This window comes from Macrobrachium rosenbergii, chromosome 9 (genome assembly GCF_040412425.1).
Source record: "Macrobrachium rosenbergii isolate ZJJX-2024 chromosome 9, ASM4041242v1, whole genome shotgun sequence".
Taxonomy (NCBI): Eukaryota; Metazoa; Arthropoda; class Malacostraca; order Decapoda; family Palaemonidae; genus Macrobrachium; species Macrobrachium rosenbergii.
In genome coordinates, this window is record NC_089749.1 from 58,213,112 (window position 1) to 58,230,427 (window position 17,316).

The 17,316-nt window shown below is 36.2% G+C and overlaps 1 protein-coding gene across 1 annotated transcript in view; it reads right to left on the reverse strand.

Moving 5' to 3' along the window:
• LOC136841877 (uncharacterized) overlaps positions 1-650 on the reverse strand; it is a 23,887-nt gene extending 23,237 nt beyond the window's left edge. Inside the window, exon 1 of the mRNA XM_067109299.1 lies at positions 125-650. The gene's annotated coding sequence lies outside the window, so the exon portion shown is untranslated. The remainder of the gene's footprint in view (positions 1-124) is intronic.
• Between the last annotated feature and the right edge of the window lie 16,666 nt (positions 651-17,316).

Genomic DNA, 17,316 nt, shown 5'->3' on the forward strand with positions numbered 1-17,316 from the left:
TGTGTGTATATAAATTAAATACAACCACTTGAAGCATTGCAAAACAAAACGCTGACCATTCACTTTTTTCTCGTAATTACTGAGGAATCCTCAACGTGTTAGTTGCCAGGAAGTGCAGACTTACCTTAGCTACCAGGAAGTGTTTTTATTTTCGTCTTTCTCTCTCTTTCTATCTGAGTTGATATCTCCGTCCGCGATGCCCGAGTCGGCTTTGACCCCGCCACAGTCTGAGCGTACACTGTGCCCTTGCAACGTACCTCAGTCAGCTGGTTTGTGCCTCTTTCGCTACCACAAGCCTCCTCGCACCTTGCACGGCCCTTACCCACATACTCACATACACACACACAAACGCACGCACCCGCATGTTCATGCATACAGTGCACGCAGACGTGCTTGCGAGAAGAAAAAAAAAATACTGGGATAGCAGCCTTGCGGAACCACTGTTGATTCGCGCTTCTAAACGGGAGGCGGAGTCTCTCGCTCGATCGTAAAGGAGGCGACTTCAAGCTGCCCCTGTCAGCTAGACTTTGTCGCCTCTGCTGCTCTCATTCTCAGAAATGTGAGGAGCGGGACTTCTCGACGACTCCAAGAAGAAACTATAAATGAAAGATAGACGAGTGACTCCTCTGATACACTTACGATCCATGGCCGATAACGCATGATTAGGCTACTCACAGATAAAGTTCCGCAATGATGTAATGTCCAGGGGCGGTTGCCAGGTAGTCATATGAAAGGGTTGCAGATCTCCAGTGACGAATATTTCAGTGGCATCCTCGTAGTACGATGAAGGAAAAATAGAAATGTTTGTTTACTGTCTGCAACTGTGATTTCTTACCATTCTTCTTCTTCTCCTTAGCAGATGAAAAAAGTAGAAAGTGGGGAATTATTCATAATTACAGTATCTTGCAACTCGTAGGCACTTCAGCTCCAGGCTAATGAATGAAGATTTTATTTTCAATCATCAGTTGATAATATTTCTTAACATTTGGTGTTTCTTCTTCTTCTTCTTCTTCTTCTTCTTCTTCTTCTTCTTCTTGTAAGGAGCAAATAGCACCACAAAAGGCATCAGTTTGAATTAGTGGCTTTAATAAGCGTGTTTTCTGACTGAATAATGTATGTTCCAGAATACGTTGCAAGCAGAGGGAGGAAAACATCTCTGTACAAAAAGAACATGAATGTAACCATTCATTTTTGAGCGAGTAAGAAATATACGAAATTTAACAACTAGATCTGTTCACAAACAAACTGCAAATTAGACATTATTATTATTATTATTATTATTATTATTATTATTATTATTATTATTATTATTATTATTATTATTATTCAGAAGATGAACCCTATTCATATGGAACAAACCCACCAAAGGGACCATTGACTTGAAATTCAAACTTCCAAAGAATATGGTGTTCACTCGAAAGAAGTAACAGAAGGTAATGAGAAACATAGAAAGGGAAGATCAGTTTTTAGAAAAACAGATAAATTAACAAACTGATAAATAAATAAAAACGTAAGTAAAATACGAGAATATTAAAACGAAGAAAGCGATTGACGGATAGTGAATGACCTGGCGTTACATTTACAGGGGTCGCTAACACCTACCAAAGACGAACTAAATTGAATGTTTAGCTTCGTAGTATACAGGTAAAATTGTCTTATGAAACAATTTTTCTCGTTTCTATAAAATGCTTGAATGTTGACCCGCAGAACACAGAGCTTCTAAAAGAACAAGAAAGCATAAATTCATACCTGTGCACGGTCTCTTGTGCATTTATAATGCGTGCATCTTTCAAGAATTGGAAACGTGGTCTCTCAAAACAAGTTAAAGCATATAATAATAATAATAATAATAATAATAATAATAATAATAATAATGTGTAATAAAAATTTGCAGTTATATAGTAAATATATTACGAGATAATTGTGGATTTTAATTACACAGATTGTTTTTCACGAGATTGTGAATTTCTTAGCAATAATAATAATAATAATAATAATAATAATAATAATAATAATAATAATAAGCCTGCTAGATCATTACCAACTGGAAGACAAGAGATGTAAATGGATTACCTGATAATATTCTCTCTACGTTATATAAAAAACCTGAATGCAGACCTACAGAATACAAAATTCATACGTGTGCACGATCTCTTGTGCAGGTATAATGCTCGTATGCATGAGCGCATTCGCATCTTCATCTTTAACCTTCAAATATACACTTACCATAGCAAGCACATACTGTGATTGAAACAGACAGAGCTCTACACGAGCTGACAGACAATAATCTCACACCAACGCGAAGAATAAATGCTAAGAAACCTTACAGGGGCTGTACGGCTGTTAACTGTGAGTCATATTTGTGTATTGTCTGTGACCTGAACAGCAGACAGTGTACTGGGATTTCCTCGTGTATCTTTTAAGAATTTGAAGCGTCATCTCCCAAAGCATGTAATAATAATAATAATAATAATAATAATAATAATGATATAATAATAATAATAGGAAAAAGACCTTCTTTAATACAGGTTTTGTTAAACAAAATGGCAGTTTCAACAGCATTTATTTTATATAGTAAACGCTCAATTCGTCTTATCAGTTGCTTTTCCAGCGTAAGAAAAGCAATTGATAAGATGAATTGAGCGTTTACTATATAAAATAAATGCTGTTGAAACTGCCATTTGTTTAACAAAATAATAATAATAATAATAATAATAATAATAATAATAATAATAATAATAATAATAATAATAATAATAATAATAATAATAGTCGCATAAGTACCTGTAACAAGCCTGGTAGATCATTATTAACTTGAAAACAAGCTTTTACAATATCAGTGTGAAAAATGGAACGAAGACATCAAATAGATAAATAAATGAATAAATAAAGATCGAAACAAGTAAACAGAAAAATGACTAAATACATTTATCAATAAAGAATAGATAAATTAAAATGGACCAAAAAACAGACGAATTTCACGACGCATGGAAGCCGTAGAAAGATAGCACAATAATTTCCTTCGGCCTTGGAAAGCGCTGAGTTAGGCTTCAGTGAAAGGGGTTGATGAGGGTGGGAGGCGGGGGGAGGTGAAATTGTGTTGGGGGTGGGCGGGTGTTTATGATCGAGTATCATTTTCTCATTAACATTATCTTCCTGAACAATTCTTCACTGGGTGGAATGGCCCCCTAGGTTGCAAATTCGTATTTGACCCCTGACCTGTAACCTTGATTTTGACCTTGACCTCCCTCTGCACCTGGATATATATAGGAAAGAGCAGACAGACAGACACAGACACAGACCATTTACATGACAGCCCCTGATGGTACAACAGCGGTATAAAGAGAGGGGAAGAACAGCAGAAAGACCTCGTAGGGTGGGAGCGCCAACAGTGCACCTCACGCGGTGCACTGTAAGCGTTATTTGAGGTTCTTCGGCCCTTAGCTGCAACCCCTTCCATTCCTTTTAATGTACCTCCGTTCATATTCTCTTCCATCTGCTTTCCTCATCCGTCTCCTAACAGTTGTTTCATAGTGCAACTGCGAGAGTTTCCTCCTGTCACACCTTTCAAACCTTCTTATTGTCAATTTCCGTTTCAGCGATGAGTGACCTCCTAGGTCCCAGCATTTGGCCTTTGCCCTAAATTCTGTATTCCAAAGAGTGAGTTGTAGTGGCTGGAAGGTAAAATAAAGGAGATCCAGAGAATAAAAGAGATGAAGTAGAAGGATCTAAAAGATTAAACGAAATAAACCCGACAGTTGCACCAGCAAGCAATAGTTAGGGAGGTTGGACAGCAAGACTGAGGAAAGAAAGGGGTAATGGAGATGAGGTAAAAGGCTATAAAGTGGGTGCAGCAAACACCCTTCAGTAATGCTAGATATTTTCAGAAATTCCTCTAAATTCCATAATGTCTGTCTACTTTTACCCAGTAATGAATAGAGACAAAGAAACACCTCATTTTTATTTTTTACCAAAAATCCCACGGTGTACCACGTGAGGCCCACTGATGGCAGTAATCCCACTGCGGGACATTTTAAAAGACCATTACGGCTTTTTCTTGAACTTTTAGCTGTTTTTCTAATGATCTCTCCTCTCTTTCCGCATTTCCCATAACCTTCTGTTACTTCTTTCGAACGAACGCCATAATAGTCTTTGGAAGTTTGAGTTGCAAGTCAGTGGCCCCTTTTTTGGTGGGCTTCTTCCATATGAACAGGGTTCATCTTCTGAATAATAATAAGATTGGTCAGTGAGTAACTATAGTCTTATTTTTTGGAGCCGTCACCATCGGAACTTGCACGTTGCTTCCCATTGGCCTGTGAATATTGGTATACCATGTCGGCAATACTTTGATTGATTAGCGTGTCAGAGACGTCCAGGATTCCTCGTCAGTCACCACCAGCACTGACCAAACCCAACGTTGATCGTGTTCGCTGATCGCGAGACCAGCGGCGTAGAGAGCGCTTTCAGTGAATGACTGGTCTTCGGGTAAATAGCGGTGCACTGCAGGCATTACTTTAAGTTCTTTGCATCGTCCCTTCTGCCCCCTAGCTGCAACCCCTCTCATTCCTTTTACTGTACCTCCATTCATATTCTTTCTTCCATCTTATTTTCCTCAACCCTCTCCTAACAGTTGTTTCATGGTGCAGCTGCGAGGTTTTCCTCCTGTTACACCTTTCAAACCTTTCTACTCTCAGTTTCCGTTTCAGCTGAATGACCTCATAGGTCCCAGCGCTTGGCCTTAGGCCAGAATTCTATATTCCATTGCATTCCATTCGGGGAGATAGCCTAACTGTCATCAGATATAAAAGGGGACTGAAATAGGGGGTAGACAGTTTGTTTTTATCATAAAAAGTGCAATATCAGACACGTGTGTGTGTGTGTGTGTGTGTGTGTGTGTGTATATATACTTATATATTTATGTATATATATATTTACAAATATATTTATATATATTATATATATATATATATATATATATATATATATATATATATATATATATATATATATATATATATATATATATATATATATATATATTATATATATACATATATGTACATATATATATACACACACACATATATATATATGTACATATATATACACATATATAATATATATATATATATATATATATATATATATATATATATATACATTGTATATAAACATTCTTGCCTAAAATGAAAATAAAAAAACTGAAGAAGGAGACGTTATATTACATTGAAAACCAATTAAAACTCCTATCAGCTTCGGCATTGGCAAGGTGAATTGATAATGCAGTTTTGTTCCGTTTGCTATTCTTCTGTCGTCCCTATAAAATTGCTTATATATGCAAGGGGACATTTGGGTGAAAGAGAAACCAACTGATTACAAATATATGCAGTGGCAGATATGGTCATATATTTGAATGCCGATCTGTGGATTTTTGTCAGTAAATGTATATGTGCATATATGTCCTTCAAAAGAAGGCATCGTGCTTATCCCATACAAAAATGGGAAAAAAAGCACGTTAAAGAAGAAGAAGAATATGTGTATATGCATATATATATAGCCTAATATATGTATGTATGTATATACGTATATTTTATATAATGTATATGTATTATATACATAAATACATGTTTATATATAATATATGTGTGTATATATACATACATATATTTGTTTATATATATATATATATATATATATATATATATATATATATATATATATATATATATATATATATATATATATATATATATATATATATATATATATATATATATATATATAATGCTCAAATTATCAGTGGATATTAAGCTATCATATTCTCTTCAAGGTTAAAAAAATAATAATCAAGCGAAATCAGTTGAATAATTAATCTTTTGGGGCTGTAGTTGCTTTCGCCCTAGAGAAAAACCAAGAGAATTTCTAGCTTGAAACCGCTTCATTTTAGTTTTGACACATTTCATTTCCGGATTCTTGGGCGAGGGACATTCGTGATTCTTCATGGTGGGGAGACTGAAGTCTGAGAGTTCGGTTGAGATTTTCAGAAGAGGGTAAATCAGTGGTTTTTAACATTTTTATTACAACGCCCCCTATAAGTGTTGGTCCTTCCCTCCACGACCCCCATGCATCTATGAGTAAAATTCCCTCCCAGATTTAAAGCAAAACGGAAAAAAAAAGAGACAGAAAGGGTGTTTTTATTCTTTTAGGAATGCATTAGTGAGATACTTGACGCTGATTCCTAGCGACTCTTGTTGAGAGAATAGCGAATATAATTGGAGAATTTTTAATTTTTCCCCAGGGCTCACGCCACCCTTTGAAATTGCTGACGCTCCTCTAGTGGGGCGCGCCCCCCAGGTTGAGAACCACTGGTCTAAATTATCCTAACGATCTCTCATGACTGGACTTTGCCGCCAAAACGCGTCAGTTCGTCAGTGCGCGCGCGCGTTCTCGCGAGTTTATTCAAGTCCAGTCCTCTCTCCGAAGATGGCTGAATACTGATTAACTCCTCTGTCATTCAGTCTTCCGTGCTGTGTCCTTGTAAGGAGAGGAGAGCGTCGCCTACGTCATATATCTTTTGCGATGCTTTCCAGGATTTTCACTGACTTTTTTTTTTTTTTTTTTCTGATAATCTACGAGAAAAATGAAAACTAAACGCAAGGGATCTCCAGGGTAGATCGATTACAATTAGGTCTATAAGACGTGAAAGTTGTACAGGCGGATAAGTCCTGATTTTTATAGACAAGAATTGATATGAAATAAGTCCTGTTTTTTTTAGACAGGAATTATTATGAAATAAGTCCTGTTTTTATAGACAGGAACTAATATGAAATAAGTTTTTTTTATAGACAGGAATTAATATGAAATACGTCCTTTTTTATAGGCAGGAATTGATATGAAATTAATTCTGTTTTATAGACTGGAATTGATATGAAATAAGTCCTTTTTTGTAGACAGGAATTGATATGAAATAAGTCCTGTTTTTATAGACAGGAATTATTATGAAATAAGTCCTGTTTCTTATAGACAGGAATTGATATAAAATAACTTCTGTTTTGTATAGACAGGAATTTATATGAAATACGTCCATTTTTTTATAGACAGGAATTGTTATGTAGTAAGTCCTGTTTTTTAAAGACAGGAATTGATATGAATTAAGTCCTGTTTTTATAGACAGGAATTGATATGAAATAAGTTCTGTTTTTTATTGACAGGAATTGATATGAAATAAGTCCTGTTTTTATAGACATGAATTATTATGAAATAAGTCCTGTTTTTTATAGACAGGAATTGATATGAAATAAGTTCTTTTTTATAGACAGGAATTGACTTGAAATAAGTCCTGTTTTTTATAGACAGGAATTTATATGAAATAAGTCCTTTTTTATAGATAGGAATTGATTTGAAATTTTGAAATAAGTTCTGTTTTTTATAGACAGGAATTAATATGAAATAAGCCCTTTTTTATAGACAGGAATTTATATGAAATGAGTACTTTTTTATAGACAGGAACTGATATGAAATAAGTCCTTATTTATAGACAGGAACTGATATGAAATAAGTCCTTTTTTATAGACATGAATTGATATGAAATAAGTCCTTTTTATAGACAGGAATTGATGTGAAGTGAGTTCTTTTTTATAGACAGGAACTGATATGAAATAAGTCCTTTTTTATAGACATGAATTGATATGAAATAAGTCCTTTTTATAGACAGGAATTGATATGAAGTAAGTCCTTTTTTATAGACAGGAATTGATATGAAATAAGTCCTGTTTTCTATAGACAGTAATTGATATGAAATACGTCCTGTTTTTTTATAGACAGGAATTGATATGAAATTAGTTCTGTTTTTTTATAAACGGGAATTGAAATGAAATAAGTTCTGTTTTTTACAGACAGGAACTGATATGAAATAAGTCCTGTTTTTTGTAGACAGGAATTGATATGAAATAAGTCCCGTAGGGGGTCAGTGCCGTCAGTGCACCTCATGCGGTGCACTGTAGGCATTACTTAAGGTTCTTTGCAGCGTCCTTTCGGCCCCTAGCTGCAACCCCTTTTCTTCCTTTTACTGTACCTCCTTTCATATTCTCTTTCTTCCATCTTGCTTTCCACACTCTCCTAATAATTGATAAGTTCCGTGTCTACATAATTACCTCGATTAGTAATAATTATTTATTTTTGCCTAATTTTTTTTATCTTTTATGCTCCCCCTTCTCTCCTATCTGTCTACCCACCTTCTCTCGTCTCCCAGACAGGCTGCAAATCTCAGTAAGTTTTTATATGCGTTTGTTTTTTTCTCTCTGTGTCTGTCTGCCTGTCTGTCTCCGGCCCGCGACCAAACCAGGTGACCTTGGAGAAGCTGCAGTTGCTTGCATCATGATAAGCAACTTTTACAAGGCAAGCAGTGGTCGTGTTTTTAGTCTGTGAGGCTCAGCAGCTGAGGATTCCCCGCCTGGTTGGATGTTTCAAGAGAGACAGTGTTTTTATATATATATATATATATATATATATATATATATATATATATATATATATATATATATATATATATATATATATATATACATATATATATAAATATATATATTTATATATATGTATATATATATATATATATATATATATATATATATGTATGTATATATATATATATATATATACTGTATATATAACTATATTCATGTAGCCTATATATATATATATATATATATATATATATATATATATATATATATATATATATATATATATATATATATATATATATATCATAATGATGGAAGTAATCATATATATATATATATATATATATATATATATATATATATATAATGATGGAAGTAATCATATATGATATATATAATATATATATATATATATATATATATATATATATATATATATATATATATCATAATGATGGAAGTAATCATTATTTCTGTGATCAGTTTTAACAGGCAAAGTTAAAATTCTTTAAATTGTTCAATTAGTGTTGTTTACATTCCTTGTGTGCAAGTTTGCTTGATAATAATGATAAGCACTTTAAACAGTGATTTTGATAGTATTGTAATCATCATCACCAGCATTATCATTTTATAATTATCATTATCATCACGTGGCATATATGGCCATTTTTGTCATTTCACCTCTTATGTTTTCCCGTGCTTTCACTTACACAAATCTCCACTCATCTCCAGCCTCCCGTCTCAGAGTTCTTATCTATGGAGGTGTGGGACTTTCAATAATAATAATGATAATAATAGTAATAATAATAATAATCAAACTGAGAAAAGCAAGCAAAACTCATGGTAGGATAATAATAATAATAATAATAATAATAATAATAATAATAATAATAATAATAATAATAATAATAAGGTGCTCGGGTTGGTATTTATAGGGGAGGTCATGATCGGTGCTGAATTATGATTGGCTGCCCGGGGCATGTACCCTCGGGCGGAGCCTTCCCATCCAAGTTCTGTTTTCGTCTTGCGTGCGAGCGGCGTTGTAGTGCTGAGGATGAAGAGAAGAATTTCGATCCTCGGATGCCGAATTTTGATTTGCTCGTACGCTATGGGGATCGCTCGGTGCATGTCTCCTGGCTGCCGTGGGGAGGAGAAAGGTTTCTTGCGTAATGTTGAGTGTTGGTTTCTCCTTCCCAATGTGCAATGCTTCCAAGAGGCGTAGGCGGCGGTGGTCGGTAATTTGGTCAATTACTTCGATGTTCGTGATTATGTCTTTTCTTGCTATCCTCTGGTTATGGACGGTCCTGGTATGATTAAAGATAGCCCCCTCTTGGGCGTGGCAGGAAATCCTTTTGGAGAAACGCATGGTGGTCATACCGATGTAAGAACCGAGGCATCCTCGGACGGGGCATGAGTACCGGTATACCACGTTGGTTTTCTTCAAGGGGTCCTGCTGAAGGGGGGCTGGGTTGTTGCGCATAACCAGGCTGCTCGTCTTTCTGCTCTTGTAATAGATAACCAGATGTATGTTTCTGTTGGAGTCAACAGGGCTGACATTATTCTTGATGATGTTTTTGAGGGCGCGCTCGTCTTCTTTATATTTATAATGAAATTGCTCTTTGTAGAAGAGCTCTATGCGTTCAGGGGCATCGGGGCGAGGTTTCTGACGGTACCATCTATCGATGTTCGCCTTGATAGATTCTTCTATATCCCGGTTTGGGTGTCCATTGTCGACGAGGGTTTGGGCTACACGTTCCATTTCTCCGTGGGTGTCGTTCCAGGAGGAGCAGTGTGAAGACGAACGCGCCCTCAAAAACATCATCAAGAATAATGTCAGCCCTGTTGACTCCAACAGAAACATACATCTGGTTATCTATTACAAGAGCAGAAAGACGAGCAGCCTGGTTATGCGCAACAACCCAGCCCCCCTCAGCAGGACCCCTTGAAGAAAACCAACGTGGTATACCGGTACTCATGCCCCGTCCGAGGATGCCTCGGTTCTTACATCGGTATGACCACCATGCGTTTCTCCAAAAGGATTTCCTGCCACGCCCAAGAGGGGGCTATCTTTAATCATGCCAGGACCGTCCATAACCAGAGGATAGCAAGAAAAGACATAATCACGAACATCGAAGTAATTGACCAAATTACCGACCACCGCCGCCTACGCCTCTTGGAAGCATTGCACATTGGGAAGGAGAAACCAACACTCAACATTACGCAAGAAACCTTTCTCCTCCCCACGGCAGCCAGGAGACATGCACCGAGCGATCCCCATAGCGTACGAGCAAATCAAAATTCGGCATCCGAGGATCGAAATTCTTCTCTTCATCCTCAGCACTACAACGCCGCTCGCACGCAAGACGAAAAACAGAACTTGATGGGAAGGCTCCGCCCGAGGGTACATGCCCCGGGCAGCCAATCATAATTCAGCACCGATCATGACCTCCCTATAAATAATAATAATAATAATAATAATAATAATAATAATAATAATAATAATAATAATAATAATAATAATAATAGTGAGAAAATCAAGCAGCAACTCATGGTAGAATAATAATGATAATATTGAAGCTGAGAAAACCAGCAAAACCTCATGGTAGAATAATAATAATAATAATAATAATATAATAATAATTAAACTGAGAAAAGCAAGGAAAATCTCATGGTAGAATAATAATAATAATGATAATAATAATAATATTTAAACTGAGAAGAACAAGCAAAACTTATGGTAGGATAATAATAATAATAATTACATTTGAAACGGGGAAAAACAAGCAAAAACCTCTCGGTTGGAAAAACGCAAACGAACGCCTGACTATTGCCGTAACTCATCGATAACAGTAGCCTGTACCGATAAGGATAACAGATATCCACACGCGATAACACTCCAACGCAAAATGACGTGACTCATGTTATCTCAGCTGTCAGAGGTCACAGCGAGGCTGCAATTGCAGACTTTTGAGTATTCGAGGTTTGCAGTTGGTAAAGACGCGTTTATCAAGGGATTGAAGTAAGGCGTCATCGACGCCATTGATGATAAGATACACATATATATATATATATATATATATATATATATATATATATATATATATATATATATATATAATAAATATATATATATATATATATATATATATATATATATATATATATATATATATATATATATATATATATATATATTTATGTATATGTATAATATATATCTGCATTTGTGTGTATAAACAAGCCATTGGGTCACTGCTGAATCATGGATGGAAAACCTGTGCAGAAAAACTTTCAGTGTATCTGTATTTATATATGTGTATACGTGTGTGTGTATACATGGTACAGACAACCGTATACCCCTTTCTTGCCCAGGCTGGAAGTGAACAAGGAAAGAGATTGTTACGGAAAGAAAGAAGCGCTGAAGGGTTTGGCTAAGAATGAAGCGATTGAGAGGTTTTGATAATCTGGAAGCACAGATACGAAAAGAGAATTCAAGAGCTCGACTGAATTGTTTGGAATATCCTTGTCAAAGTTTATGTATTTACCGATTTTCTTGTTAATTTATTTATGCATTTATAACTAATTCTTTGAGTTGTTTATTTTTATATGATATAATTTACATTGAACGTAGCGTGAATGGGCGAATAAATGGCTCCATCAAACTTTAATTCTCATGGTGTGCATGCAACTTGATGGCCTTGTCTAGAATATTAATATTAAGTGTAGAATATTGCTATTGAGTTTATAATATTAATAATATCAAGTCTAGAATATTAATATTGAGTCTGTAATATTAATATTAAATCCAGGATATTAAAATTGAGTCCATAATATTGATATTAAGTCCAGTATATTAATATTGAGTCCATAAAATTAATATTAAGTCCAGGATATTAAAATTGAGTCCATAAAATTGATATTAAGTTTAGAGTATCCAGTCTATCATAGTAATATTAAGTCTACAATATTAATATTGAGTCTATAGTATTAATATTAAGTCTAGAGTATTGAGTCAATTAAATCTAGAATATTAATATTGAGACCATAATACTAATATAAAGTTTATAGAGTATTGAGTCTATCATAGTAATATTAAGTCTACAATATTAAATATGGAGTCTATGATATTAATATTAAGTGAAAAATATTAATGTTGAGTGTATATAATATTAATATTAAGTCTAGAATATTAATATTGAGTATGATATTAATATTAATTCAAGAGTACTAATATTGAGTCCATAATAGTAATGTTAACTCTACAATATTAATGTGGAGTCTATGACATTACTATTTAGTCTACAATATTAATGTTGAGTCTAGAATATTAATATGAAGGCTAGCGTATTAAAAATATCAAAATTATGGAACAAATCATGTCGCTTAATAGTAAATAATAATTGGCTGAAATTTTGAGTTTTTACTAAATTTAAGCCAATAAAGAGAGAGAGAGAGAGAGAGAGAGAGAGAGAGAGAGAGAGAGAGAGAGAGACGTCACCCACTGATTCATAACGATCACATTCGAAGCTCAGACACAGCCCATCAGTAGCAGCGGGGCGTTCCAGCAATTTACGAAAACAACTCGGGTGTGTAATGGAGGCGCGCAGGTGCTCTAGCATTTGCAAAGGGTAAGAATGACCGTGTTTGTAAACGGCTAATAAAACCACCGACACGGAACGAGCCGACCTGGAGGTGATCTTCATACGCGGACACGACTCTACCGAACTCTTTCATGAAAGCGCAGACCGATGGGCTGAGTTAGGCTGCCTACCCAGGGTGGTAACTCCTCGAAGTAGGGATAAGCTCTTCGGAAAACGGTTAAATGAGATTATTCCAATAATATTCGTTGTGGTGATAACTCCTCGAGGTAGAGATAAGCTCTTCGGAAAACGGCTAAACGATATGATTCCAAAAATATCCGATGTGGTGATAAATCCTCGAGGTGGAGATGAGTCCTTCGGAAAACGGTTAAACGAGATGATTCCAAAAATATCCGATGTGGTGATAACTCCTCGAGGTAGAGATAAGCTCTTCGGAAAACGGTTAAATGATATGGTTCCAATAATATCCGTCATGGTTAGAAGCGGCGATCAAAATATGAGGTTTAAAAACAGCAGATATGTCGGCGGTTTTGGGAAAGATGCCATAGAGTCCCAGGAAGGTCCGAAGCGTGCCGAAACCGTCGGCGGAATCGCTTATATGGCGGTTCACAGCCGCCGCCGGGTTTTATACTTTCTTTGGTATGGCCGCCTTTTTCGGCCGCTTCTTCGCCTCCTGCGTTATGCAGTGTCTGTAAGCTGTGTGAGGGTAAAACGTCCTCTAATTGAGATTTGTGAATAGATAATCCATTATTGTGCCAGTTGCCGTAATCAGAGGGAAAGACAAAGAAAGAAAAAACGCTAAGGAAATTAGAGAAACTTGTCAGTTGGTTTTCAAAAAAGCATATCAAATAACTGTAAGGTATTTTGTAAAGACATTTTGACAACGTTGTTCTTCAATGCCATGTTTAAAAATGATTTGATATGATTATATGTGCAAGTGGGCCTTTACCGTTAGTTGGGGCTGGATTATTTTCGGTTAAGGTAACATTTGCAGGAATACCCGTACAGGTAGCTTATACATCTTTTGAAAGACATGTCAGGTAAACCTGGGGGCCTGTAACGGCCGTTAGTGTGGCAAGGTGTTTAAGGGATTAAGAGGCCTGTTGTGGACCTCTGGATTCTGGCTTAGCAACCTAGTTAGCCTGGACCACAAAATGTTGCGTTACTGTACAGCCAAAAGAAAGCTTTGGACCTGTCATCCAGTTTGCCGTTATTTCTGACTTTAGTCAAATTTCCTCTCCCATCATTCCTGTTTCTAAGGCGAAATCAAGTTTTCTGTCTGGTAGTGGCCTCAGTCACGGCCCATAAAACTCTTAGCCGCGGCCCATGAAACTCAGCCACGGTCCGGTGGTGGCATATGTTGTTGGTACCTATAGCGCTTCCAGAAGTACGATTATGGCTAACTTTAACCTTAAATAAAATAAAAATTTCTAAGGCTAGAGGGCTGCAGTTTGGTATCTTTAATGATTGGAGGGTGGATGATCAACATTTGCAGCCCTCTAGCCTCAGTAGTTTTTAAGATCTGAGGGCGGGCTGACGGACGGACAGACAAAGCCGGCACAATAGTTTTCTTTTACAGAAAACTAAAATTATAACGTGAAAGAAGCTGTACTCAAGAAATTTAAAAAACAAAAAATGTTATCCCGCTGAAAGAGTTTGTTAGTGTAGTATCAAGTTTCATTGTCCTCTTCTTGGAAATAAGACGCTGTATCTATTTGAAAATTATTACCTACACAAAAAAATCACCTAAAGATATTTACGATAATTTTTTACCAAAGGTAGACCTCGTCATTGGCAACAGGCGATTAGATTTTGGGAAAGATGGGAATGTAACTTTTGAGGAAAAAAGATCCGTTTTTTTTTTTTTTGGGGGGCGGGTGGATTGCGCATGCCTTGACGGAGGTTTGTGGTTTCCTAACCATCTTACGTTTACTGTGCTATTGCTTGTTGATAGTCCAGTTTCCGGTCAGTGTTCATAGGAGTTTGAGATCTAGGAGCTTTGGATAATCACCAAAGTAATTGGTTTTCATTACTCTCTCTCTCTCTCTCTCTCTCTCTCTCTCTCTCTCTCTCTCTCTCTCTCTCTCTCTCTCTCAGGAACATTTCTCGGTATCCTAAGTGTAATAATAGAAGAAAGTTTTATTGCACAGCAATAAAAAGAAAGAAAATGCTTTCGTCAAAGAAACATCGGTACAAATCTTCGTCCTTCCTTTGCTTGTGCGAGTGTGTCTGTGTATGATTGCTTGCGCAGGTTTAAAGTACACCTACTTACCACACTACTGCTTGCGTAGTGAAATAACTAAGAAGTATTGCGAAGTAACTAAGAAGTATAGTGAAATAACTAAGAAGTATAGTGAAGTTTACTAAGAAGTACAGTGAAATAACTAAGAAGTCTAGTGAAGTTTACTAAGAAGTATAATGAAATAACTAAGAAGTATAGTGAAAGCACAGTGAAGTAACTAAGAAGTATAGTGAAATAACTAAAAAGTATAGTGAAGTAACTAACAAGTATAGTGAAATAACTAAGAAGTATAGTGAAGTAACTAAGAAGTATAGTGAAATAGGTAAGAAGTATATTGAAATAACTAAGAAGTTTAGTGAAGTAACTGAGAAGTATAGCGAAATAACAAGGAAATATAGTGAAATAACTAAGAAATATAGTGAAATAACTAAGCAGTATAGTGAAATAACTAGGAAATATAGTATAATAACTGTAGTGAAATAACTATGAAATATAGTGAAAGAACTAGGAAATTTAGTGAAATAACTAAGAAGTATAGTGAAATAAGTAAGTATATTGAAATAACTAAGAAGCATAGTGAAATAACTAAGAAGTATAGAGAAATAACTAAGAAGTATAGTGAAATAACCAAGAAGTAAGGTCTTTCACGCACCACAGTCCACAAGATGCCGGAGACACGTGCCGGCCCTCAGTTGCGAGAGAGATCTGGCAGCCTCTCGCCTTTTGTGATACCGACGGAAGGGGCAGAGAATCGAACGTGTTTTGCTTTAGTTTCTTCAGATTTTCCTTGGCGGAAATTTGGGAGAGCTAAGAATGATGATTATCAGATAAACAGCCGGGTGATTCGGTTATTGGCGAGAGATAGAAAGGGCTTAAATGTATCGGCGTTGTGTAGACCAAGTCTGTGGCCGGTCGCTGCGGGATTTGATGAGACTAACAGAAGACAAACGAAGACAAAATCCATCGATAAATACAAAAGTTAAAAGTAAATTACAAAATGTATCTTTAGAACTTTCTTCTCTTCGAATGAAGGCAAGAAGCCCCCACGGCAAAATGAATTCATGAGGGGAAAATTCAAAGTGTATCCGTAATGTCTGTGAACATTATCCCCTATCTCCAGGAACGTCACGTTCTGACCTTAACCCCATTCGGTATCACCCACGTGCGCAAGTGTGACGGTCGGCTGAATCACACGCGCTGGATAATAATAGTTTTTATTCCACATTCCTTCAGGAATAAACCCTTTTGCCTCCTCCACCTGCATCGGTTGTTCACAGGTGTAGGGGCTGACGGACTCTCCCTTCGCTCCTTCGTGTAGAGTCCTTTTAGTTTTCTGTAAAAGAAAACTATTGTGCCGGCTTTGTCTGTCCGTCCTCACTTTTTCTGTCCACACTTTTTCGTCCGCCCTCAGATCTGAAGAGCTACTAAGACTAGAGGGCTGCAAATTGGTATGTTGATCATCCACCTCCCAATCATCAAACACACCAAATTGCAACCCTTTGGCCTCAGTAGTTTTTATTTTATTTGAGGTTAAAGTTAGCCATAATGGTGCCTCTGACAACGATATAGTACAGGCCACCATCGGACCGTGGTTAAAGTTTCATGGGCCGCTGCTCATACAGCATTATACCGAGACCACTGAAAGATAGGACTATTTTCGGTGGCCTTGATTATACACTGTACAGAAAACTCGATTGTGCCGAAGAAACTTCGGCGCATTTTTTACTTGTTTCTAAATTGATGTTAAAGGCCTATGCTTTGGTCTACCAAACGAAGAAATTTTTACTGGACTAAGGTTTTCTATAGGCTAGGGATGTCTTGATAAGATTTCATAGGTAACAGACACTTATGCAGTGTTATCGTCTAGGGTTTAGGGGCCTATGGGATGAATAGAATAGAATGTAGAATTTAGGCCAAAGGCCAAGCACTGGGACCTATGAGTACATTCAGCGCTAAAAGGGAAATTGACAATAAGAAGGTTTGAAAGGCATAACAGGAAGAAAATCTA